Here is a 27,301-nt window from a genome sequence, read left to right as displayed (position 1 = left end):
TAAAATATCCAAGTGTGATGAAAACATATGTCCACATAAACACTAGCACAAGATTTTTGACACCAGCTTTTACTCTTAAATGCCAAGACGTGGAAGCAACTGTCAAGGATTCTAGCGGGAGCTCTGGGGGTGTAGGAAGCTGTGCTGCTAACTCGCAGGCCATGTCTCTCTGGCAGTAAAACCATCGGCAGCTCCACAGCAGAAAGATGATTAATCCTCCTGTGCAAATTGCAGCTTCAGAAACCCCACTGCAAGGTCGGCTGGGAATTGGGTCTGAGTCCACAGCAATGACTTTGACTTTGTCATGGATTGAACTATATTCCTTGCACTCTGCTCTGGTGACCTAGTGGTAAGGATCTATGCTGCAATCATCAAAGGCACGCAGATCGAATCCACCAGCTGGTCTGCAGGAGAAGGATGGGAATCCCCTCCTGAGCATTTACTGCCTCTGAAAACTTGGTGGAGGGTCAGCTATGGGTCAGTTCTGACTTAACAACAACAACAAATGTGAATATGCAATGATACAATGATCTGGACTGATCAAGTGTTCAGTCCTGACATCTGGCCTCCATCCACTTCTTCTGGTCTCATAGTTGTTCGTGGAGAAATGGGCAACATATTCCATGTTGTTGGTAGATGCCATCGAGTCAAGTGCAGCTCAGCAATCCTATGAACAAAAAATCTGAACCTGGCTCTATCCTGCACCATCTCGACACTGACTGACACACAAGAGCCCATTGCAGCAGTCACCATGTCAATACACTTGATTGAGGGATTCCTCTCCTTCTCTGACCCTCCACCCTTCCCAGAACCATGTTCCTCTCCAAGGAGCAGCACCTCCTAGCAATATGCCGGAAGTATGTGAAGTGAAGCCTCATCATTTTTTTCTCCAAAGAGCACTCCAGATGCACCCTCTTCAAGACATATCCATTTGTTCTCCTGGCCGTCCATGGGATGTTCAGTGCTCTTCTCCAACACCACAGCTCACGGGTGTCAGTTCTTCTTCTGTCATACTTATTCACTGCCCCACTCTCAGATACACAGCAAGTGATCAAAAAGACTATGGCCAGAATCAGAGACACTTTAGTCCTCAACTTGACATCATTACTCCTCAATAATTTGCAGAGTTCCCTAACTACAGATTTTCCCAGTGCAATACGTCTCCTGTCTGCTGGTACGAAGGGTGTTAATTGTGGATTCAAACAAGATGAAGTTGTTGACAGTTTCAATCTCCTCTCCATCCGTCATGACACTGTTTATCAGTCCAGTGGTAAGAATCGTTATTTTCTTGACATTGAGATGCAATTCATATTGAAGGCTGTATTCCTTGATCTTTGGCAGCAAGTGCTTCAATTCCTCCTCAGTTTAAGAAACTAAGGTTATGTCATCTGCATAATGCAGATTATTAACGAGTCTCATCCCAATGCTGTTGCCATACTCTTCTTTTTTTTATTGGGAAAAGCATATTGGGGGCACAAGGAGGTGAGGGTTGGGGGCAGAAGGGTGAGGATGGGCCAGGATGCAGTTGCAGAGCTGCACAGTTTGGTCGGTGGGGGGAGCAGGTGAAGGAAATGATGAGGGTCCAGTGGGGACCAGATGCTACAGAGGAATGACAAGCATTTTCCAATGGTAATTAAACCAACTGTCTTATTGATTTGGGAATTGGATGCCGACTCTCTGGCTTCTTCATGCTGAACAGGGGTGTTGATGTGAAGGGGGGAAGGGAGGACGCTTTATCACCTTACTGGTGGTCTTGGGTTAAAGCTGCTTTCCTTCTTGTTCTGTTAGAAGATATTTTCCTGTCATTTGCTCCCCTCTGGACTGCAAAACACACTCCTCTTAAAAGAGTCTAACTTCTCAGATAATTTGCTCAGGATACAGATTAAACAGTTGTGAAGAGAGAGAGAATAAAATCCTGATGCACTCCCCTCTCGATTTATAAACCATGCAGCATTCCCCTGCTCTCTTGGCAAAACAGCCTCCTGAACCAGGTATAGGTTCCACAGGACCACAATCAAGCACTCTGAGATTACCATTCTTCTCAATGTCAGTCAAAACTTGTTATGATCCACACAGTCAAAGGCCTTTGCACAGTCAATAAAGTACAAACAGACATTCTTCTGGTATTCCTTACTTTCAGCCAGGATCCATCTGACATCAGCAATTATTTCCCTGATGCCACAGCTTCTTCTAAATCTCACTTGAACTTCTGGCAGTTCCCTGCCTATCAAAACAGATGTCAGAAGAGATTCTGAAGATCGCACGGGAGTGTCGGGATGACAAAACAAAAGGATAACATATCAAAGTGAAAAGGCTGAACAGAAGATTTCAAAGGGCAGCTTGGGAGGACAAAACAAAGTATTATAATGGAATATGCAGAGAGCTGGAATTGGAGAATAAAAAGGGAAGAACTCACTCTGCATTTCTCAAAATGAAAGAACTGAGAAACAATATTGAAAGATGCTATGACCCAGAAAGCATCAAAAGAAGAGGGAGGGAATATACAGAATCACTGTACTAGAAAGAATTGATTGACATGGAAAAATTTCAGGACGTACCGTATGAACAGAAGCCAATGGTAATGAAAGAGGAAGTAGACATTGCATTGAAGGCACTGGCAAAAAATAAGGCCCCAGGAATCAATGGGATACCAATTGACTTGTTTCAATTAACAGATGCAACCTTGGATGTGCTCCCCAGTCTATGCCAGAAAATTTGGAGGACAGATGTCTGGCCAAAGGATTGGAAGAGGTTCTTAATTGTTCCTATTCCCAAGAAAGGTGATCCAAATGAATGTGGAAACTATTAACAATATCATTAGTATCACATGCAAGCAAAATGCAGCTGAAGGGCATTCAACGATGGCTAGAACACATTCCATATCTGCCTTCTATTCCTGACTCCTTCTGTTGTTACTCCAGGTGACCAGGAACTAATTGTCATTCCTGGGACAGCAGCTTGCATGTCACAACCAGTGAACTAGGAGAAGCTGGAGAACAGAAGCACGCAACATGTCATCAGACTAATTAAGTGGAATACCTGATGAGTGAGCCTTTCACTTGGCAAATTTGGATCCTGGTGGGTGTTTGTGGTTTACTTGAAAGATAGGGGTAAACTGTTTGGGCGTTTCTAATTGTGTAGGCAATCAAATGTAAGCTGATTAAATGTATCTGATCTCATTTACAATCAGCTTAGGTGGGAAGCCTCTTGTACAAGGAAACACTGTTGTTGTTGTTGTTGTTGTTGTTGTTGTTGTTGTTGTATGCCGTCGAGTCACCTGCAACTCGTAGTGACCCTATGTACAACAGCCCTAAACCCTGCTCTATCCTGTGCCAATCCTAACGTCTCTTACACACCTACCCCCTTGATCCCAGTCACTGAATCAATCCACCTCATCGACGGTCCTCCTCTCCTGCGCTGTCCCTCCACCCTCCCTAGCATGACATCACTCTCCAAGGACTAGACCCATCTTGCAACATATCCAAAGTATGTCAGACGAAATTTCAGAATCCTTACCTCCAAGGAGCAGCCTGGCTTCACCCTCTCTAGGATAAACCTGTCCATTCTCTTAGTAGTCCATGGTCTATTCAATACTTTTCTTGAACACTACATCTCAAAGGCATCAGTTATCCTTCTATCACCCCTAGTCACTGTCCAGCCCTCTGATCTATGGTAAGTGATTGAAAAGACCATGGCCTGTATCAGGTGCACCTTAGTCTCCAGACTGATGTCATTGCTCTTCAGTACCCTGGAGAGGTCTCTGATAGCAGACTTTTCCAAAGCAATATGTTTTTTAATTTCCTGGCTGCTGGTGCCAAGGGTGTTGATTGTGGAGCCAAGCAAACTAAAGCTGTTTACAATCTCAATCTCTTCACCATCCATCACAATGCTGCCAATCAGCCCAGTGGTGAGAATCTTTGTTTTCTTGATATTGAGCTTCAATCCATATTGATGGCTGCAGTCCTTGACCTTCTGCAGCAAGCACTTTGAGTCCTCTTCAGTTTCAGTAAACAGGGTGGTGTCATCTGCATAATGCAGATTGTTGATGAGTCTTCCTCCAGTCCTGATGCCACATTTCTCCTCATAGAGCCCAGGCTCCTGGATAATCTGTTCTGCATACAGATGGAAAAGGGATGGAGATAGGACACACCCCCGGCGTACACCAGAGGAGGAAGAAAAGACGAAAATAGATGTCAGAGGAGACTCTAAGTATTGCACTGGAGCTCCGAGAAGCCAAATCAAAGGGAAGAAATCAAGATATTAAGGAGCTGAACAAAAGATTTCAAAGGGCAGTGCGGGAAGACAAAGTAAAGTATTATAATGAAATGTGCAAAGAGCTGGAGTCAGAAAATCAAAGGGACCAAACTTGCTCATCATTTTTTAAGTTGATGCAATACTTAGGAAGGCTTTGGACAGAATATTAAATGATCTACATGGTTGAAAATTAAGAAAGGCAATGTGTCAAAATTGTATCCTTTCTACCTATTCAACCTGTATGCTGAGCAAACTATTCAACAAGTTGGACAGGGAATAAGGATGCAGAAGGAAAACTGATACCTTTGAACTGTGGTGTTGAGAAGAGTACTGAATGTCCCATGGATCACCCAAAGAACAAACAGTTATGTCTTGGAGAAGGTGCAGCCAGAGGGGCCCTTGGAGGCAAAGATGAAGAAGCTTTATCTCATATGCTGTGGGCATGTTGCTAGGAGAGGTTATTCCTTGGAGAAGGACATCTTACCCGGGAAGGTGGAGGGTCAGTGAAGGAGAAGATGGCCCTCAATGAGGTGGACTGACACAGTAACTGCAGCAATGACCTTGAGTGTGTCAGAGATTGTGAGAATGGCACAGGGCAGGACAGGGTTTGGGTCTGTTGTAGATAGGGTTGCTGTGAGTCATACTCAACTTGATGGCACTTAACAACAACAAATCATAGCTACCACCTACTTCCACAGCCAACAGGTGAGTGTCCCATCACCCAGTCGTGCACCACAGAATCAGCATCAGGCGGTGTGTAACACCCACTTCTACTTTTCACAATCAGCAGACAGACATCTGCTCCAACCCCACCCCACTGCTAAGTCCAGTCACCCAGAGACAGTCACAAAGGGCCCGCTGCTGTTAAATGAGTGATCATTTGCTACACGCCTGCCTGTAGCAAAAGTCATCAGCAGATTTTCCCAGTGCAATTCATCTTTTGATTTCCCGACGGCTGGTGCTAAGAGTGTTGGCTGTGGAGCCGACCAATCTGTAATTGCTAACAACCTCACTTCCTTCTCCGGTCTATCATGCTGCGGCCAATTGGCCCAGTTGTAAGAATCTCTGGATTCATGATGTTGAGCTTCAGTCCATATTGGAGACTACAGTCCTTGGCCTTCTGCAGCAAGTGCTTCAGGTCCTCCTCAGTTTCAGCAAGCAAGCATGTGTTACCTGTATAGCCTAGGTTATTGATGAGTCTTTTCCCAATCCTGATGCCACATTCCTCCTCATAAAACCTAGCCTTCTGAATGATCTGTTCCGCAAAAAGCCTGAAAAGGAATGAAGACAGGATGCATCCCTAACACAATCCTTTCCTGATTTTGAACCACGCAGTGTTTCCTTGCTCTGTTCTGAAGACTGCTTCCTGGTCCAAGTATAAGTTTCACATGAGCACAATCAAGTGTTCTGGGATTTCCATTCTTCTCAAGGTTAACCACAATTTGTTGTGATCCACACAGTCAAATAAATTCCTTTGCATAATCAATGAAACACACAGATGGACAGTCCTCTGGTACTCTGCTTTCTGCCAAGATCCATCTCACATTGGTGCTAATGTCTCTAGTGCCACAACCTCTTCTAAACCCAACTTGTATTTCTAATAGTGCTCTGTCAATGTGTTGTTCCAGTCATTTGTTTATAATCTTCAGCAGGATTTTGTTTGTGTGTGATATTGATGATATTGTTCTATAATTTCCACACTCTGTTGGGTCTCTTTTTTTGTTAACAGTAATAAATATGGCTCTCTTCCTTTCAGTTGTCAGGTAGTTGTCCTCCAGATTTCTTTGCGCAATCTGGCAAGCATATGCAGGGCAGCAACTGTTTTGTTGAAATATGTCACTTGAAAGTCTATCAATTCCTGAGGCCTTATTTGTTTTTTCTAAGTCCTTCAGAGTAGCCTACAACTGGTGGGAGAATAAAATAGATTAATAGATTAATGGGACCTTCTAAGAATTAATTCCCTATGTGTATCAAAAAACTTCTTCAATAGGACAAAAAGAAACTCTATAGACTAGGAAAAATTTAGCAATCACATATTTGATAAGGGATTCATAAGTGATACTTATAGAATACTCCAGCACCTCATCAAGAAAAAGGCCAACAACCCAAACCCAAAAAGGGCACAGGACATGAACAGACACTCATGAAAAAAAGAAATTCAGTACTGAGGAGCTCTGGTGGTCTAGTGGCAAGAAGCTGTGCTGCAATCCCAGAAGTATGCAGTTCAAATCCACCAGATGCTCCGCTGGAGAAGAAGGAGCAATCTCCTCCTGTACCAGTCAGATCCGATTTGATAGTTGTTGTTTGTTGTCATGTGCCATCGAGTCGTTTGCGACTCATAGCGACCCTATGCACAACAGCCCTAAACCTTGCTCTATCCTGCACCAACCGCACTGCCTCTGACACACCCATCCCGATTACCCCAGTCACCGAATCAATCCATCTCATAGAGGGTCTTCCCCTCCTGCACTGTCCCTCTACCCTCCCAAGCATGTTGTCCCTCTCCAAGGACCCGTACCTCCTGGCAACATGTCCAAAGTATGTCAGACGAAGCCCCAGAATCCTTGCCTCCAAGGAGCAGCCTGGTTTAATCTTCTCCAAGATGAATCTGTTTGTTTTCCTGGCAGTCCATGTTACATTCAGTACTCTTCTCCAGCACCACAGCTCAAAAGCATCAACTCTCCCTCTGTCCTCCCTAGTCATTGTTCAGCTCTCTGATGCATAACAAGCGATTGCAAAGACCATGGCCTGTATCAGGCGCACCTTAGTCTCCAGAGAGACACCGTTGCTCCTGAGTACTTTAGAGAGGTCCCTAACAGCAGACTTTCCCATCGCGATACGCTTTTTGATTTCCTTGGTACACACAAAAAATAATAAAATAAAAATTTTTTAGAAAGAAATTCAGATGGTGGACAAACACATGCAGAAATGTTCACAATTCCTAGCTATCAGAGATATGCAAATAAAAACAACTATGAGATATAATCTGACCCCAGCAACAACAGCAAAGTTCAACAGGCCAGCAAACAACAAATGCTGATGAGGCTGTGGACAGACAGGGGCAGTGGTTCACTGCTGGTGGGAGTGTAAAATGGTACAGCCGTAATGGAAGGTAGTCCTGGGCTTTCTCAAAAAGTTGGAAATAGAAATACCATTTGACGCAGCAATTCCACTACTGAGAAGGTATGCTAAAGAAATCAGAGCCATGACTCAAACAGATGAAGGCACACCCATGTCAACTGCTGTATTATTCCCAACAGCAAAGAGATGAATGCAACCCAAGAACCCATCAACAAGTGAAAGGATAGGAGTACGTTTACACAATTAAGTATCATATAGCATTGAAAAACAATGAACTTGTGAAGCACTACATAGCATGGGTGAGCCTGGAAGACATTGTGCTGAGTAAAATAGCTTAGTCACAAAAGGACAAATACTGTCCACCACTGTGGAAGAGAATGGGAAAAGAGTGGATAGGTAATGAACACTGCACTGAAACAAATGAGAGGAAGAACAGTCCAAAAGAGTACGTGATTGGCGAGCTCTGGTGGCCTAGTGGCAGGAAACTGCACTGCAATCCCAGAGGTGCGCGGTTCAAATCCACCAGATGCTCTGCTGGAGAAGAAGGGACAATCTCCTCCTGTGCCAGTCAGATCCGATTTGACGGTACACACATACAATAAATAAATAAATATTTTTTTTAAAAAAAAAGAGTATGTGATTAGGCATTAATCATACATAAGACAGTTAACAATCTGGAACAAGAGGTGCATGCAGAGTGGACTAGGGGAGGAGGAAAGGAGAATGTACAGCAGTAGATGAATGAAAGGTCAATCTTTCTGTAAACTTTCATTAAAATCACAAGTGAAAACAACAACATCAAAAAAGAATTCTATGTCCCTCAATGAAGAGGAAAAGTGATTTGAACTCAGTAACAAGAGAAAGGGGGAAAGACACAGAGACAATTGTCAAATGCTGCCTAGAAAATGCCCCCTAATATCAATCGGGAAGAATGGATGACCACCCAAGAAGTTCAACCAACCTCACATAGGATAGATCCCAAAAGCAGGAGAGGCATCCACTTCCTAAACAACATGCCTCTGGAAACTTTCTGAACTTTGAGAAACTAGTTATAACAAGGCTTCAGGCCTTTTGTTCATAGGGTCGTTATGAGTCATACTCGACTTGACGGCAATCAACAACAACAATACATATCAGAATCCAATTTCCCAAAACCAAAGAAAGAATCTTGCGAGCAGCTCAGGAAAATTGCACTATTACCTACAAAGACCAACTTGGAAGAGAAGCTTTCTTTCTTACCAGACATCACACAAAAGGATGACATATATGAACTCCGAAAAAGCATTTCCTCATGTGTTTGTTGGTCATCTGAACATCCTCCTCAGTGAAGAGTTTTTTCACATGTTTTGCCCGTTTTAATAATTGGGTTATCAGTCTTTTTCTGGTGGAGACCCTGCACTATTCTGTGAATTTAGTTACAAGTCCCTTGTCTGAAAGGTTGCTGCCAGATCTTTTTCCCAGTCTGTGGATTTTCTTTTTACCCTATTGGGGAAAGGTTTTGATGCACACAGATAATTGCTTTTGAGAAGGTCTCAACCATCATTTTTTTTTAAGTTCTGTCTGAAGTTTTACTCGTCATTGAAGGTAACCATTTTACAATGTATAAAGACAATTGTAGTTGTTGTTGTGTACCATAGAATTGGAACTGACCCATAGCTGATCAACCACCATTTTTATCCTCTCCTGGTTACACGTATTTTTGCTATATTTGCAACCTTCTTCATGCCATAGATTATACCAGAAAGATACAAATCAGAACAACAATGAGATATCACTTTATTCTGACAGCAATAGCAAAGTTGAACAGGATAGCAAACAAAAAGTGTTGGAAAGGGTGTGAAGACATTGGAACTCTCATATACTGCTGTTAAGACGGTAAAATTGTACAACCAATGCGGAAGGCAATCTGACGTTTCCTCAAAAAGGTGAATACAGAAATCCTACAGGGCCCAGCTATTCCACTACTAGGAATAGACTCCACAGAAATCAGAGCTGAGACACAAACAGAGATATGTACACTGATGTTCACGTACATCTATGTTTAGGGAGTCCTAGTGGCTTAGTGATAAGGACTTGCATTGTCAACCCAAAGGTATGTGGTTTGAATCCACTCGGTACTCTGTAGGAGAAAGATGAGCAATCTCCTCCCATGCAATTTACTGTCTCTGAAAACACACTGGAGGGTCGGTCAGCTGTGAGCTGGCTCCAACTCAACATATTCATCATAATGTCATTCACAATAGCAAGAAGATGGAAACTACTAAATGCCCATTAACAAACAAATGGATAGAGAAACTGTGGTATGTTCACACAATGGAATACTATGCAGCACTAAAGAACAACAAAGAATTCGTAAAATACTACACAACATGGATAGGTCTAGAGGACATTATGCTGAATGAAATCACTCAGTCACAAAATGACAGATACTGCATAAAACCACTATCGTGAAAACTCTTGCTCAGGATAGCTGGGCAAGAAATGAATAACTATTCAAAAGGAGAAGGGGATGAGAAGAAAATGGAGGGAGGGAAAATCACCAGGAGAACAAAGGTTAGTGGGTGAATGGGTGTGAGAGAACAGGAAGGATGCAGTTGGGACTTAGAGACTGATAAATGGCGTGTGTGTGTGTGTGTGTGTGTGTGTGTGTGTGTGTGTGTGTTGCCTTCGAGTCGAGCATGACTCATAGTGACTCTATGAACAAAAGGCCTGAAGTCTTTCTATAAGTACATGCATTTATCAAAGTGCATAGAGTTTCCGGAGGCCTGATAGCACAGATCAGTAGTAATTACACAAAACACAACTGTATATAAATGATTCTATAAAGCACAATGTACATAAATAAAACAATGTATGTAAATGATTGTATAAAATAAAATGCACAGAAAAAAATAAAACTTAAAAACACGGGGTAGGGGGGGAGATATCCCCTGCCAAACAAGAGTTATATATACAGTAAAACTGTCCCTCAAATACAACAGTGGAATGATAAGAGTTCCATATAAATAGGCATTAAAATAATATGCAAAAATGAAGCCAATTTTACAAGAACTGCTAATGGGGGCTCTTTGGTCAGAGAACTGAAACTAAAACTAAAAATGAATTGAAATTAAGACACATACAACACCATCTAAAAAACAACTAAGGAAAAAGTATCGAAAATAAAATAAGTCTGTTGTTGTTGCTGTTGTTGTTATCAGCCATAGAGTCACCTGTGACTCATAGTGACTCTATGTACAACAGCCCTAAACCCTGTTCTATCCTGCACCAATCTTATTGTCTCTGACACACCTACCCCCATTACCCCTTTCACTGAATCAATCCACCTCATCAAAGGTCTTCCTCTACTGCACTGTCCCTCCACCCTCCCGAGCATGATGTCCCTCTCCAAGGACCGGTCCCTCCTTGCAACATGCCCAGAGTATGTCATACAAAGCTTCAGAATCCTTGCCTCCAAGGAGCAGCCTGGTTTAACACTCCCCAGGATGAACCTGTTCATTCTCTTCACAGTCATGGTATGTTCAATACTCTTATCCAACCCCACAGCTCTCCCTCTATCATCCCTAGTCATTGTCCAGCTCTCTGACACATAGCAAGTGATTGCAAAGACCATGGCCTGTATTAGGTGTACATTAGACTCCAGACTGATATCATTGCTCTTCAGTACTTTAAAGAGGTCTCTAACAGCAGACTTTCCCAATGCAATACGTCTTTTAATTTCCTGGCTGCTGGTGCCAAGGGTGTTGATTGTGGAACTAAGCAAACTAAAGCTGTTTACAATCTCAAATCTCTTCACCATCCATCACAATTCTGCCAATCAGCGCAGTAGTGAGAATCTTTGTTTTCTTGGTATTGAGATTCAATCCATATTGAAGACTGCAGTCTTTAACCCTCTGCAGCAAGCGCTTCAAGTCCTCTTCAGTTTCAGCAAGCAGGATTGTATTATCTGCACAATGCAGATTGTTGATGAGTCTTCCTCCAATCCTGATGTCACATTCCTCCTCATAGAGCCCATCCTCCCAGACAATCTGTTCTGCATATAGATTGAAAAGGTATGTAGATAGGACACATCCCTGGCATACACCCTTCCCATTTTTGAACCATGCAGTGTTTCCTTGCTCTGTTCTGACAACTACCTCCTGGTCCAAGTATAGGTTTCACATAAGCACAATCAAGTGTTCTGGGACTATCATTCTTCTCAGAGTTAGCTACAGTCTGTTGTGGTCCATGCAGTCAAATGCCTTTGCATAGTCAATAAAACACAGATAGACATTCCTCTCGTACTCCCTGCTTCCAGCCAAGATCCATCTAACATCAGGTACAATATCTCTAGTACCACGACCCCTTCCAAACCCAGCCTGGACTTCTGGTTGTTCTCTGTTGATGTGCTGTTCCAGTCGTTTTTTTATAATCTTCAGCAGAATCTTGCTTGCATGTGGAAGAAATGGGACACATAAATATTAACATACTAGGTTTTGGCGAGATGAGATGGAGTGGCATGGGGCATTTTGAATCAGACGATCATATGATCTACTATGCTGGAGATGAATAGGTGAGGAAAAATGGAGTTGCTTCCATAGTTAAAAAAGTCATTTCTGGATCTGTCTTGAAATACAGTATTGTGAGTGACAAGATAATATCTATATGCATACAAGGAAGTCCAGTGAATACTACCATTCACACACACACACACACACACACACACACACATATACTTCTCCAACAACAACTACAGCCAAAGAAGATGAAATAGAAGATTTCTACCAACTTTTGCATTCAGAGATGGATCAAACATGCAATCAAGAAGCATTAATAATAACGGGTGACTCGAATGCAAAAGTAGTCAGTAAACATGGACTTGGTGACAGAAATGAAGCTGGAGATAGGATGATAGAATTTTATACAATCAACTATTTATTCATTGCAAATATATTTTATAAGAACCATAAACACAGGCTATACATGTGGATTTGACCTGATGGTATGCACAGGAATCAGACTGATTACATCTGTGGAAAGAACTGCTGGAAAAGCTCAATATCATCTTTGAAAATGAGGCCAGGAGCTGACTGTAGAACAGATCACCTATGCAAATTGAAGCTGAAGCTGAGGAAAATCAAATCAAAATATAACCTTGAGTCTATCCCACTTGAATTTCAGAACCATCTCAGAAACAGGATTAATGAGTGAAAACCAGAGGAGCTGTGGGAGGATAGCGAGAGTATCATCCAGGAAGAATGCAAAAGGTTATTCCAAAGATAGAGGAGAAAGAAAAGACCAAAATGGATGTCAGAAAAGACACTGAATATTGCACTAGAGCACCAAGAAGCCAAAAAAATAAAGATATTAAGGAGCTAAACAGAAGATTTCAAAGGGCAGAGCGGGAAGACAAAGTAAAGTATTATTATGAAATGTGCAAAGAGCTGGAGTCAGAAAATCAAAGGGGCTGAACTTACTCAGCATTTCTTAAGCTCAAGGAACTAGAGAACATATGCAATCCTCAAGTTGCAATACTTAAGTATTCTTTAGACAGACTATTACATGATCCAGGAAGTATTAAAAGAAGATGGAAAGTGTATACAGAGTCATTGTACCAAAAGGAATTGGCGGACACAGAAGAATTTCATGAAACAACAGATGAGCAAAAGCCTGTGGTGATGAAAAAGGAAGTTCAAGCTGCTCTGAAAGAATTGGCAGAAATGAAGGCCCCAGGAATTGACAGTATACCAATTGATATATTTCAACAAACAGATGCTGTCCTGCATGTGCTCACCAAGTTGTACCAAGAAATCCGGAGGACAACCACCTGGCCAACTGACTGGAAGAGATTCCTATTTCTTGCCATTCCAAAGAAAGGTGACCCCACAGAGTGTGGAAATGATCAAAAATAAGCCTGTAACACTGAAAATAGCTGCTGCTTCTCTGAGAAAATACCCAACGGTGGATGGCACCAGTGCAGCGGAAGGGCCCTGCAGCCCTGGGATGGGAGCCTGCGGTGGTTTCCACAGAGGCTTCGGTAGCGGTCTGTGCAGTCGGGGCCACGGAGCTCGAGGAGGCAAAGCCGAGGACAAGGAGTGGCTCCCCGTCACCAAACTGGGCCGTCTGGTCAAAGTTATGAAGATCAAATCTGTGGGGGAGACTTATCTCTTCTCACTGCCCATCAAGGAGTCTGAGGTCGTTGACTTTTTCCTGTGCATGTCCCTCAAGGATGAGGTCTCAGAAATCATGCCTGTGCAGAAGCAGACATGTGCCGGCCTGTGGGGCAGGGTCAAGGCCTTTGTCACCTTTGGAGACTATAATGGCCATGTTGGCTTGGGCGTCAAGTGCTCCAAGGAGGTGGCTACTGCCATCCGTGGGGCCATTATCCTGGCCAAGCTCTCCACTGTCCCTGTGCAGTGTGGCTACTGGGGGAACAAGATTGGCAAGCCTCACACCGTCCCCTGCAAGGTGACAGGGCGCTGTGGCTCAGTGTTGGTGCGTCTGATCCCTGTGCCCTGGAATTGTCTTGGCCCCTGTGCCCAAGAAGCTGCTCCTGATACCTGGAATTGATGACTGCTACACCTCAGCCAGGGGCTGCACAGCTACCCTGCGCAACTTCGCCAAGGCCACCTTTGATGCCATCTCCAAGACCTACAGCTACTTGACCCCAGATCTCTGGAAAGAGACGGTGTTCATGAAGTCTCCCTACAAGGAATTCATGAAGCACCAGGCTCCAGCTGTGGCCACCACATAGTGCATTTTGTATAACAAATAAAGTGAATTAAGCTCCAGGGAAAAAAAAAAGACTGAAAATATAGGACTGGAAAAGTGGATCTATAAAAAATGACAACTATGAACAAAAAGGGGGAATGATGAATTATAATAATTAATAGCAGAATATATAAAAATCACATGAGCATCATACGAGGTAGGCAAGGGTTCAACATAAGAAAAACAATCAGTGTCATATACAACTAAATAGAGCCAATTACATAATTCCAAAATGGAGCAGCCATTAAGAAGATTTCAAGAACAGATTGCTTCAAATTTAGGGAGATAGAAATAAATTACATAGTAACCACAAAGGAAGCCAATAACCTTTTTGCAGAATAAGAAGGAAGAAAATAATAAACACTTAGTTTATAAAAGCCCTAACTTTGAAGAAAATCCAGTAACAAAATGAACTCTGCATGAAAAAATATACGGAACAAAAGAATGATCAACATCACAATAAAAAGGACAAAAGAATGATTATAGTAATTCATATCCATCAGTCATTACACTGAATGTAAATGGTTTAAATGCAATAGTCAAAGAAGAGTGGGGGGAAATTAATAAGAAGATGAATTTATCAATATATTACCTTTAGGAGATTCACCTTTAACACAAAGTTAAAAATAAGTTAAAAATGAAAGGATAGAAAAAATATACATTAAGCTAATGTTATTGTTATTGTTATCACTGTTGTTAGGTGCCGTTGCAACTCATATCAACCCTATAAACAGGTCTGAACACACTGTCCTATCCCGTGCCGTCCTCACAATCTCTGACATCCGAGAGCCCTTTGCTACAGTCACTGCCTCAATCCATTTGATTGAGGGTCTTCCTTTTCCCCCCTTGTCCCTCCATTTTTCAAACATGATGTCCCTCTCTAAGGAATAACTTCTCCTAGCAACATTCCCAAAGTATGTGAGACAAAGTTTTATCACCTTTGCCTCCAATGAGCACTCTGGCTGCACCTTCTCCAAGACGTATCTGTTTATTCCTTTGGCCATCCATTGAATCTTCAAGACTCTTCTCCAACACCACAGCTCAAAGGCATCAATTCTTCTTCTGCCATCCTTATTCATTGTTCTGCTCTCAGATGCATAGCCAGTGATTGAAAAGACCAGGTCCTGAATCAAGCAAAGCTTAGTTCTCAAACTGACATCATTGCTCCTCAATAATTTGGGGAGATTTCCCCACTGCATTATGTCTCCTGATATCCTCACTGCTGGTACCAAAGGTTTTCATTGTGGATCCAAATAAGATGAAGCTGTTGACAGTTTCGGTTTCTTCTCCATCTACCATGATGTTGCCTGTTGGTACGGGGGTGAAAATGTTTGTGTTCTTGACGTTGAGATGCAATTCACATTGAAGGCTCTAGTCTTTGATCTTCTGCAACAAGCGCTTAAATTCTTCCTCATTTTCAACAAACAAGGTTATCTCATGTGCATAACATAGATTATTGATGAGTATTCCTCCAATCCTGATGCCACATTGTACTTTACAGAATCCAGCTTGTTAAATTATCTCCTCAGCATATACAGATTAGGTACGGAGAAAAGATACGACCCTGAAGCACATCTTTCTTGATTTTAAACCATGCAAATGTTCCACACACAGCGTCCTGGTCTAGGTCTAGTTTTAGGTGAGCACAACTAAGTGTTTTGGAATTCCCATTCTTCTCAATGTTAGCCAGAACTTGATCCATACAGTCAAACGCTTTTGCATTGTCAGTAAGACATAAGTAAACCTCGTTCTGGTGTTCTCTACTCCCAGCCAAGTCAAACCAGCGCACACACAGGCACCTAGGGAATCCTGCCTGTCGAATGCCCTTGGTGCTGCCCATCATGCCTCGGTTTAGTGGGTAGGTCTTTCTGGCATCCGGTTCCCTCTTTCTGTGTATCTCTTTGTAGAATGAAAGCTGTAGAAGCAGGAACCCATGTAAGGCAGAAACCTGTCTAAGAAGGAAAATTCAAATATTTTCCACTAAATGAAAAATAGAACAGACGCAAAGGTAGAAAACTTGTAAGACCTGGGGAAACAAGGTAGTTTTAGGTCTTATAGGTTCCTCTGCAGAAGACACCACCCAGGGGGTGAGGTTGAGGGCTCACCCCAGGCCAGCTAACAAAAGGCAACACCTTCACAAGTGCAGCGAGTAATCATCATTCATGCTTCTAAATTAGTAGCAGACCAGTTATTAAACCCCTGGATCAGTGTTGTCCCCAGGGTTTGATTTGCTGTGTAACTTCACCATTCCTGCCACCAACAGCCCCTCCTTCGTTCAGTTTCCTCACTCCCCTATGTCCCTTGGGCTTGGGGGTTCACTGGAAGGTGTCCCAGATACTCAGACCCATCAGGGGACTGACTCACGGGACTGAAGGTCCACAGGCTGGTTTTACAGAGATCGGGGAGCCTTGGAGACTATCAGTTGCAATGAAGCTGGAAAGCAAGCACCCCAAAGAGAGAGTCAGCTTTGAGGGTCCATAGCTTGTATGAGCCTCTAGCAGGACATGGTCTGTATCCCAAGGGCTAAGAAATCACTGGCTAGGAAAGACATGTTGCATGATAAACCTGTAACCCAAGGGCTAGGAAATCACTGGCTAGGAAAGACATGTTGCATGATAAACCTGTGACACTTGCTCCTAAGAAACACATTTCAGTCCTTAACAGATGAATTCGTTTAAAAGGAGACGGTGGCTGGGGAACAGCCTCTCGGGTGGTGACCATAGCAAGATGCTGAGGCTGGAGCCCAGAGGATCCTGGACTAGAGGATACCGAGCTCACCACATCAGCAAGCTGTAGATCAAGTGTTGTGGATGGGAGATCCTGGCCAGAGGGGCTGGAATGTAGAGCTGGACCTCACAACAGGGCCGGCATCTGGGGAGAAGGCTGGACACATGGGCCCATGCCACCTCGGAAATGGGTGGCCTACCCTCAGGGCCATTGGTGGATTCAAACCACTGGAAACACATCCCTTTAGGGTTAACAGTACAACCTGCTGATGACTACAACACCAGAGTTCACCAACAAGGCATCTATCTTCTTTTAGTCTGTGGTCATTCGATTTTCTTCACCAACATCATAATTCAAAGGCATCCCTTATTCTTCAGTCTTCCTTATTCATTGTGTACTATATGCAAGAAATGATCCTTCTTACCCGAGGATTAATTACTATCTATTTTAAAACATGTATGAATTGAGCTGAATGTATTTGACTTTTAAAATAGTTTGGGACTGCCTGTGATGTGGCACTTTCTGGTTTGATATTTATTCAACAATAAAATTATCTTTGTTATCTTAAAAAAAAAAGAAAGAAAGAAATGGGTGGTCTGGGATGGAGCCAAAAGAGATGCGGGTAGACAAGAACTTGGGAGATACAATTAGAGAACTCTTCATGGAAGAGACAGTGCCTGGGTCAGCAGGAGACCAGTAGCTGCTAGGAGATGCTCCAGCATCATAAAGATCCACCTCAAAATGGGCCCAAAAGCACAGCTACTGGACAGGAAGACTGGCCCACTGGGTTTTCAAGGCTGTATGTGAACACTCTTGGCACCAGTAGCCAGGAAATTAAAAAAAACGTATTGCCATGGGAAAATCTACTGTTAGGGACCTCTCTAAAGTACTCAAGAGCAACGGTGTCTCTCTGGAGACTAAGGTGCACCTGATACAGGCCATGGTCTTTGCAATCACTTGTTACGTATCAGAGAGTTGGACAATGACCAAGGAGGATAGAAGGAGAATTGATGCCTTTGAGCTGTGGTGCTGGAGAAGAGTACTGAATGTACCATGGCCTGCCAAGAAAACAAACAGATCCATCCTAGAGAGGGTTAAACCAGGCTACTCCTTGGAGGCAAGGATTCTGGGACTTCGTCTGACATACTTTGGACATGTTGTAAGGAGGGACAGGTCCTTGGAGAGGGACATCATGCTTGGTAGGGTGGAGGGACAGCACAGGAGGGGAAGACCCTCTATGAGGTGGATTGATTCAGTGACTGGGGTAATCAGGATGGGTGTGTCAGAGGCAATGCGATTGGCACAGGACAGAGCAGGGTTTAGGGCTGTTGTACATAGGGTCGCTATGAGTCGCAAACGACTCGACGGCACATAACAACAACAACAACAACAACATGTAGCCTTTACTGAAGCAGACTGCCTCACCTCTCCTGTGTGACAGCCGATAGGTGAGTGCACCACGAGGATTCCTTGACGTAGAAAAGGCAGTCAGAAACTTCAGTACAAAAGAAAATTCAAATGCCTGTATTTTTTTTTTTTTTTGTAATTCAAAATAGTTTCTAATTTGAGTCCTCTTTTTTTCTGGGAACTCACACACTATCTAGGTCAAAAGGTTGGGGTGCGTTGCAGCTGGGTTGCAGAGGCGTCGGCTATGGGCACAGGCACATTGGGACCTGGCCTGAGCTTCCCAGGAGGAGGCAGGAGCTGCTGGCATGTGTGCATGAGCACACACACACACACACACGCATGTGCAGTTTCCAGGCCCTGCCCTATGTCCCTGGATGGCCTCCTGTCTCAGTCACCTCCTCTTCACCCCACTGGAACCCAGGACACCTGAGGCTGGCCAGGTGAGATTGACAGCCCTAAATTAGTCACATGTGCTCACACCCGGGGGAGGAGGGCTCCGTGGCAGGCGGGCCACACGGGGGTGGCACTTGGGAACAGAGAGAACAGCAGGGGCCGTGGGAGGCAGGCTTTGTAGTAACAAGAGTGTGGGGTGTCCCGTGGTTTCCACAGGACGACGTGATTGGCTTGTTTGCATCACTCCACGTGCCCCAGGAACGGAAACCCACTGGCTGGGATCCGCAGGAGCCTCACCTGGTCTGGGACAAAGCGCTTCCTCGGCTGAGGGGCACAGGGGTTCCTTATGTGCAGGCACACAGTATAAGGAGGGGGGCTTGGCTCCAGGTGTTGTTATGAATCGAATTTGTTCCCTCAAACTATGAGTGGGCATTCCAGTCCCCTTCTCGTGGATGTGACTCCAGCTGACTGGAGGGTTTCTTTGCGACATTAAGAAGATCATGTCTGTCGAAGGCTGCATAGTGGAGTGGACTTGAGGGGAGGGATTGCATAACAACGAAAGAATTTTTCTTTCAGTTTTCAAAGAGAGCAGTGAACTGGGCGGGAGAGGGGTGGTCAGGGAGAAAAGTGCAACAACGGAAATCCTAAGTCTCTGTAAATTTTCATAATAATGGAGGAGAAGAAGAAGGAGGAGGAGGAGGAGGAGAAGAAGAAGAAGAAGAAGAAGGAGAAGAAGGAGAAGAAGGAGAAGAAGATCATGCCGCTATTCAAACCCAGTCTCAGAGCCGTCCAGTCGGAACCAGCTCATGGCTGACCCCCCACTGGATCGCTGTAGCTCACGCAGGAGCAGCTGGGCCATCCTGCTCCCTCAAAGCCCAGGAGATGGGTGGCCTCTAAGTCCTCTGAGCAGCTCCCCGCAGACAGACCAGGCTGCCAGAGCTCCCAGGGTCATCACCGGGCAGGTCTTAAATGGAATCACAGCTGAGTGACCAAAAGAGCGGATCCCACACAAAAATGACCCCTGATGATACAGTGGTTAAGCACTCAGCTGCAAGCAGAGGGTCAGCAGTTCAAATCCAGCAACCACTCTGTGAGAGAAAGAGGCGACCGTTTGCCTCCGTAAAGGTCACAGCGCTGGAAGTCCTGTCCTGCAGGGGCCATGGGCCAGAACAGACCCAGGAGCAGTGTGAAGGTGACCGCGCCAGAAGCCCCGTCCTGCAGGGTGGCTGTGGACCCTGCAGCAATGTGAAGGTGACAGCACTGGAAGCCCCGTCCTGCAGGGGCCGTGGGCCAGAACAGACCTAGCAGCAGTGGGTTCTGTTCCATTTGGGTCCAATGCTACAGCAAGTCTGCTTGAGAGAAGGGTAGATGGAGTTGCTCAAGGAAAGCCAGGGTTACAGGAACTTAAAGAACCAAGGCTCTTCCCTCTGAGCCAACAGAGCAGGAGAGAGAGAGAGAAAGAGAAAGAGAGAGAGAGAGAGAGAGAGAGAGAGAGAGAGAGAGAGAGAGAGAGAGAGAGAGAGAGAGAGAAAGCGCGCAGAGGGAGGAGCGCCCGCCCCTGAGTTGACTCCTGAACTGTGACAAAACACATTTCTGTTCCTGAAAGCCCCCCACTTGCAGTATTTCTGAGCAGCAGCTAGAAAATGAAAATAGATGTCACTGCAGCACTTAGGACTGCGTCTACATCTGCAATCTCACCCCGCACTTCCCCACTGATCACAGTTGCCATTCACGTAGACATCACCTTTAAAGCAACACAGAGACGTATTGACAGAGTTCCTCTCATTAAGTCCGCCTTTAGAGAGTGAAAATCTTCATTCTGAGAAAACGCCCAAAACTCCCATCCTCTCTGGCCCTGGGCTCCTCCTGTTCTCACCACAGCCTTCAGCCAAAAGCAAGACAAGCGAGGGGGGTCTCCCTGCCCAGGGGGGCCCAGCGGACCTCCACCCATGCCCCTGACAACCCACCGTCAACCCAGACCACCCAGCTCCGAGGACAGCCCCACGCCCACTCCCGGCAGAGGCACCCTCCCACCCACCTCCTCCTGGCCCTGGAAGACAGGTGGGCATTTCTATCAACAGTCACTCATGCTGTTGTTACTGGGTGCCGTCAAGCTGAGGACGACTCACAGCAACCCTGTGAACAACAGACCTGAGCTGTCCTGTGACGTCCTCACCGTCTCTGCACACCCGAGCCCATGACAGCAGTCACTGTCTCAGTCCATCTCACCAAGATCTTCTTCTCCTTTCCTGACCCTCCACCTTTCCAAGCATGATGTCCCTTTCCAAGGAATAGCATCTCCTAGCAACCCGCCCAAAGTGTGAGAGACACAGCTTCACCAGCCTTGCCTCTGAGGAGCACTCTACAGTAGTCAGGAGAAGTTGAATATATTCCTGAATCCTCCAAAGAGAAGCCAGTGTCCACTCCTTGGGTTCAGAAGTCCAGGGGCAAGACCCTGCAGAGACGGGGGCAGTGAGGTCGCAGGGTGAGAGTGTCCTGGGAGGAAGCCGAGGGTGGGGAGATGGTGATTAGGGGCTCTTAGGAGCTGCTGTTAGCAACCTGTGTCCACTCTGGTGCGGACTGCACTGGGTGCACCCTTCTACTGTAAGGAAACGATTAGTATCTCCACTCTCAGGAAGAGGGTTAAGTTGTTCATTGCCAAGTCGATGTCCGTTCACGGCAACCTCATGCTCTGCGGAGCCAAAGGCTGTAGGTCTGTGAGGCTGAGGAGCGTACGATTCCACAGGGTTTCCTATGGCACCACTTGCCAGGCCTTTCTTCCGAGGTTCCTCTGGGTAGATTCAAACCATCACCTTTGAGCTCATAGCTGTGTGTGTGTGTGTGTTTACAGTTTGTACCACCTGGAGCTCCACGTAAGTACACTCATAAACACACATGTCTGTCTGTCTGTCTCTCTCTGTCTCACTCCCCCTCTCTTACTCTCCCTCCCCCTCTTTCTGTGTCTGTATGCATGTGTGTGCCCACGCAGACATCCTGATGGAACTGTGGACAAGGACTGAGTGCTGACTCTCCCACAAACTCTCAGAAGAACGAGCAATCGAGTCTTAGGTGAAGCCCAGCCAGCATTCTCCTTGGAGGCAAGGATGGTTAGGGACCTCACGTACCCTGGGCATGCTGTCAGGAAGGGTCAGTGCCTGGAATCAAGGACATCTTTCTGGGAAAGGTGGGGGGTCAGGGCGTGGCCTCCAGGAGATGGACTGACATAGTGACTGTGTCCGTGGGCCGGGCACAGCAGACGGTGAGGACAGAGTGGGACCAGGCTTACTGTGAGCTGGCGCTGACTCAGGGGCACCTAGTGACACTACGTGCATGTGTGGAGGCACCCTGGGGACACGGTGGTTAGTGCTGGGCTCCTCCTGGAAAGGCCAGTGGTGCCCACCTGCCATCCGCTCCAGGGAAGGCTGCAGTGCTGTCCTCTGCGTAAACCCTGCAGCTTGGAAACCCTACGTGCAGTTCTGCTCTGTCCCGAGGTTGTCAAGGTGACGCCCACTCACCGTGACCCTGTGAACAACAGGACAGAGCCTTTCCCCATCCTGTGCCGTTCTCACAGTCTCCTGTCCTGCAGGATGGCTATGAGGTGACCTGGGGACAGCGGGATGATATGTGGATGGACGCACGTGCGCCCACCTGTGTGTGACTATATAACGTGTAAAAGGACCACAGATGACAGTTCAGGGCATGACCTGTGGTGCCGGCCGTGTGATATTGGGCGAGCTACTTCCCTGAGCTGTGCCTTCTAAACATGGCCACACCCCACACCCCCATACCCCACACCCCCACAACCCCATCTCTATCTCATGGGCGGATGTGAGGACTGATGGGAATGCTCCCCGAACCAAAGCCCCCACCGCTGTCCTCAAGGCCATCCTGACTCACGGCAACCCTCCACGGGGTCCACGGGGCTGTCGATACGGATGGGAGGGCACTGCCCATCTTTCTCTTGTGGAGTAGCTGGTGGATGTGAGATGCTGACCTTTCTCATATGATTTAACATGTAACACATGAGCCACCAGGGTCTCGGGGGCACAGTAAAGGCTCAGCCAATGCCAGCTCTATATTAGCATTATTATCATTATCGTCATCATCATCATCATCGTCACGTTGTTGTTGCAAGGACTGGCGTGCCACTGCCCCGTCTCCATGGCCTCCGAGGACCTGACCTGCTTTGGGGTGGGAAGTGGAGCCTCGGGCACTTCTGTGCAGTCTCTTTGGGGCTTCGCAGAACGGAGGCAGCAGAAGGGTGGGCTGGGGGGAGGAAGGCACAAAGCTGTGATTTCCGTGCTCACAAGCGGACGAGACCCGCCCAGCCCACCTAGCAATTATCCACAGAGAGAAAGACAGAAATGAACAGCCAGACGCACAGCGTGGGGGAAGGGCTGGGGCTAGTTCCTCCCTCCCTGAGAGGGTGGGGGAGGAGGAAGCCTCTTTGGAAAATACTGGGGGGCCTCCACCCCTCGGCAAAACCCTTCCAAGACCAGTGAGCCCCCCGAGCCCTGCATCCCAGGCTCCCACGTTCTGTGTGACCCACACGTGACTTTCTGCCAAGCTCTTCTCGGACTCTGCCTTTTCAAGGGCTGTTCCTGCGGGCTAGAATGCTGGTCCAGCAGCTCCTGGTCTGGCTAACTCTGGCTCCTTTAAGCTCATGAATAAATGCCATTAACCAATCCCCTTATCACGCACCACCTCTGATGCCCAGTTTAAATGAGGGTCTCGCTGTTAATTTTTTGCCACATAACTCAAGGCCCCCCAAGGCTTGCTGGGAGCCCCCAAACCCCTATTAGATCACGGACAACCAGAGGATGGGCTGGGCCTTCTGTGGAGACTCAGGGCTAGGATGCTGCTGCCTTTAGAAACGTCTAGACTCTGGGGAGAAGGGGCAGGAGCTGGGGTGGTGGGCAGCTCCTGGGGCTGCTGTTAGAACCGGGCTTCACACCCTGCCAGCTGCCAGCTGCCAGCCAAAGGGTACTGTTTTCCTAACAAGAATCTTTTTTTGTGCTCTCTGGTTGGCACGAGTGTCAGAGCTAATTAATTTCCAGGTTTCACTCGAATGCAGGAGTTGAAAATTAGCACTTGCCGAACGCCAGTCCCTGCCAGTCCCCACAATGGCGGGAGGCGGGCTCCTGGTGAGGGAGCCCCAGCAGGGCTGCCTGCCTCCCTTCCCCCAAGGCAGGCAGGGGCAGTGAGAGACCACAGCTGCCCCCGTAGGCAGTTGCCCACTGTCTGAGCTTGTAGGGTTCCCAGGTCCTCTATACTGGATTGAGGGTATCCTGAGGGTAGGTGCCAGGCCAGAGACACGATGAAACCCTCAGTGGCTTCAAATGATCAATCCCGTTCCCTCTCCTGTCACCAGGGATGGCGTGGAAATTGTTGAGAGGTTCACAACCAGGTTTCCCTCCCTGGTGGGTCACCAGCCTGCAGGGAGGGGGTCCTGGCTGTGGAGTGAGGCCAATGCTGCCTGTTTCCATGACTGTGAGCTCAGAGGTGGCACAGCGGTGGCCACATTTGGCACACAGAGCCTACACGCTAATAGTGGGCAGCGCCGAATGGCCGAACACAACCTCGTCTTTCCAGAGGTGACTAAGACTCAGAGAAGTCGGAAGGTTGCTTTCTCTGAACAGGCTGGGGGTGCACCTCGGAGCTGGGCTGGACCTGGTGCAGGAAAAGTGTAAGAAATGCCAGGATCCAGGGCTTCTGGAGGGAAAAGCAAGTCCTAGTGCCCCTCCCCGCCCCTGGATCTGGGACCTTGGATACCACCACCTCCCCAGTGAAAACGACGTGAACAGAGCTGATTCCTTGACCCGAAATTCTCAGGACCTGATGTCATAGAGAATGTCACATCCCAGATTACAAGACAGGTCATACAGCACACATCCCCTCCATTACACAACACCCCCAGAGGGGCCGAGCCAGCACCCCATAATCACACGCCAATAATTCCACAGTAAACTGCGTGACTAGTGATCAATGAAGACCACAAATAGCTCGAGTCAATTGAGGTCAGGCCAGGCTGCCAGTGTCGCTGGCCTGGGGGTGTGGAAACCTCCTAAGCTGTTGAGAGGCTTATGCCGGACGCGTGCTTAGGGAGGGCCTGGCTGCAGGAACTGCTCCCCACTCACTCAACCCCTCACAGTGCCAGCCTCATCCCAGCAGGGGAAGGACGCGGTGCCCACTGTCAAAGGGCAGAGGTGCCCGCTGAGATCCCGGAGTCTTGAAAGGAAGGACAGTCATTCACAGGATTCAGAGTAGAGTCTCCGCGCTGGGTGGACACTCTGCTCACAGCCAGGGATCCGCTTCTGTATCTACATCCCCTTCAGCGGCCGCCTAGCTCCTGAATGAGGGTGTCATCCCTCAGCCTGAACCCCAGACACAGCACAGCCTGAACCCTGAAGGCCTTCAGGGACACAGCAGGCAGGCAGGCAGGCGACCAGCCCCTCACACCTTCAAATTTTCTTCCACATCCAAGCACACGCCCTCCTCTCCAGCGGCGTCATTTTAGGATGCTTTCCCAAGTGGTCATCTGCTATTTGAAAGGTCAGTTTGGACCCACCCACCAGTCTGCATGCTGTTATAACTTCCCCCAAACTTTGACCTCATTCATCTGACTTCATCATTACATGAAAACAAGTCCAGCTCCCCCGCTTCCCTTCCTGGCAACCAGTACACAGGGATCAAGTCTTTCCATTTCTCTCCATTTTCTCCTTTCCTCCCTAAGCAGAGAAGACCACCCAGTCACCCTTGACCCCTGAGGCCGCAAATCCTTACTCAGGGCAATTGCCCTGCTTTCACTTGCGGAGTGCCTGGTGGATTTGAACCCCCAGCCTTCTACCTAGCAGCCGTACATGTTACACCGCCAGGCCTTTTTGCTTTGGTTTATGTTCTTGTCACGTGCTGTCAAGTCGTAACTGACTCCTAGCTGACCCTCCAGTGGATTTTCAAAGGCCACAAATCACATGGGTGGAGACTGCCCATCCTTCTCCTGTGGAGCACCTGGGGGATTCAAACTGTGTACCTTTGTACTGGCAGCGCGATTCCTTACAACTCAGCCACCGGGGCTCCTCGCCTTGGCCCGTGGAGGTGCTCAATAGGAACGTCTTGGTTTTCACCTGATGAGTGACTTCACAGCTGACAACAGAAACAAGACGGTTAGTAGAAGCTGCCCAGTGGCTGCCCCTTCAGGTGACACACAGGGCAGACCTCAGACACGCCTTAGACACGCCTCTGCAGGTGGTGGCTCTGCGGTACTAGTGGTCTGTTTGTTTATGGTCTGTCTTTCCACCAAAGGGCACCTGGGACTCCTTGTCCTCCTCCATCCACAGCAAATCCAGGCACTCAGAAAGAGCCCAGAAAATCCCTCTTGAATAAAAGTGTGCACATGTGAACGGGCAATGCCGTGCAGGGCCCTGGAAGGAGTAGTGTGAGAGGCCCAGGGCCGGTTGGGGCCATGAATGCAGGACCTGTGGCTTGTCCTCAGTGGACAGTATCCAGAAGCTTCTATGGACAGAATATGGTCACAGTTGAGCCCGGGGAAGGGGCTCCCTACCTGAACCAGAGGGGCAGGGCCTGGGGCCCAGGTGAAGACAAGCCAGTTTCTTCCTGTGGCCTCATTCCCCTCAAGTGTTCTCATGCCGGTCAGCTATCAGGTGTCCCCAGACCTGTGAGTTAACCTCAGCACATTGGGCCTCATGCCCAGGACACTTGAGTGGCCCATGAGGGACAAAGGCTGCTACAGTGCATAGTGCCCTCCTTCTAGACTTTTCCCTGGGACTCCGTGAGGCTTCTCTCTGACCTGAGGGAAACCGAGGCAGGGTTGCCTTGAGGTCCACCTGGGGTTAGTGCCGCCTGCTCACCCCTGTGGTCTGATGTCTGTCCCAACAGGCCCTGCTCTCAGAGCACCGCCCTCCCACAGCGGGCAGGCCCTGCAGTCAGGAGCTGGTACGGGGCATCTCCCCCTGCACAGGTGTCTCCGTTTCTCTTCAGCACACCTGTATGGCAGCACTTAGAAACACCCAACCTTCTCCTCCCTCTCCCTCGCCGACATGATGAATGAAGCCTCAGCCTCATTCCCTGCCTGGGAACAATGGTGACTCCAAGCAGTAAGCACCCAGAGGAAGGGGCACCCCAGCCAGGGCTTGAGATGTGGGGTGGTGTGGTGGGCACCTGGGGACACACTCAGGCGTGGCAGCAGCGGAGTTCACAGACAGCAGAAGCTCAGCAACTACAAGAGCCCAGCTGGCTTTCGGCATTAAGCGAGGCCCGAGGTCCGCTGTGCCCACTCAGTTGCACCAACCCCACCTCAGCCAACCATCCTCTCCTCTCCAGCCTTGCCTTTGGGGGAACTCAATGGGCAAAGGATGTTAAAGTTCACCCACACTACCCCCTCATCCTGCTGCTGGGCCTAGAGCCTCTCTCTCATCTCCCGTCCCCCCTCCTAGTGTTAGCCCCCACCTCGTCCCAAAGCTGCCAGTGGCTCCCTTCCTGTCAACATGTAGCATGACTCCATGCTCATCACCACCCCCAAAAAACAGCCTCAGTCTGACTCCTGACTGCATTGCCTACCTCAAACACACCCACCATCCACCAGTGCAGAGCCCCACCCACCAGTGCAGAGCCCCACCTACCAGTGTAGAGCTCCACCCACCAGTGCAGAGCCCCACCCACCAGTGTAGAG

Source organism: Elephantulus edwardii, unplaced genomic scaffold (genome assembly GCF_000299155.1).
Source record: "Elephantulus edwardii isolate Elephantulus edwardi_28Jun2011 unplaced genomic scaffold, EleEdw1.0 scaffold00002, whole genome shotgun sequence".
Taxonomy (NCBI): domain Eukaryota; kingdom Metazoa; phylum Chordata; class Mammalia; order Macroscelidea; family Macroscelididae; genus Elephantulus; species Elephantulus edwardii.
The sequence above is the reverse complement of the archived record's forward strand: the minus strand, read 5'-3'. Positions refer to the sequence as shown.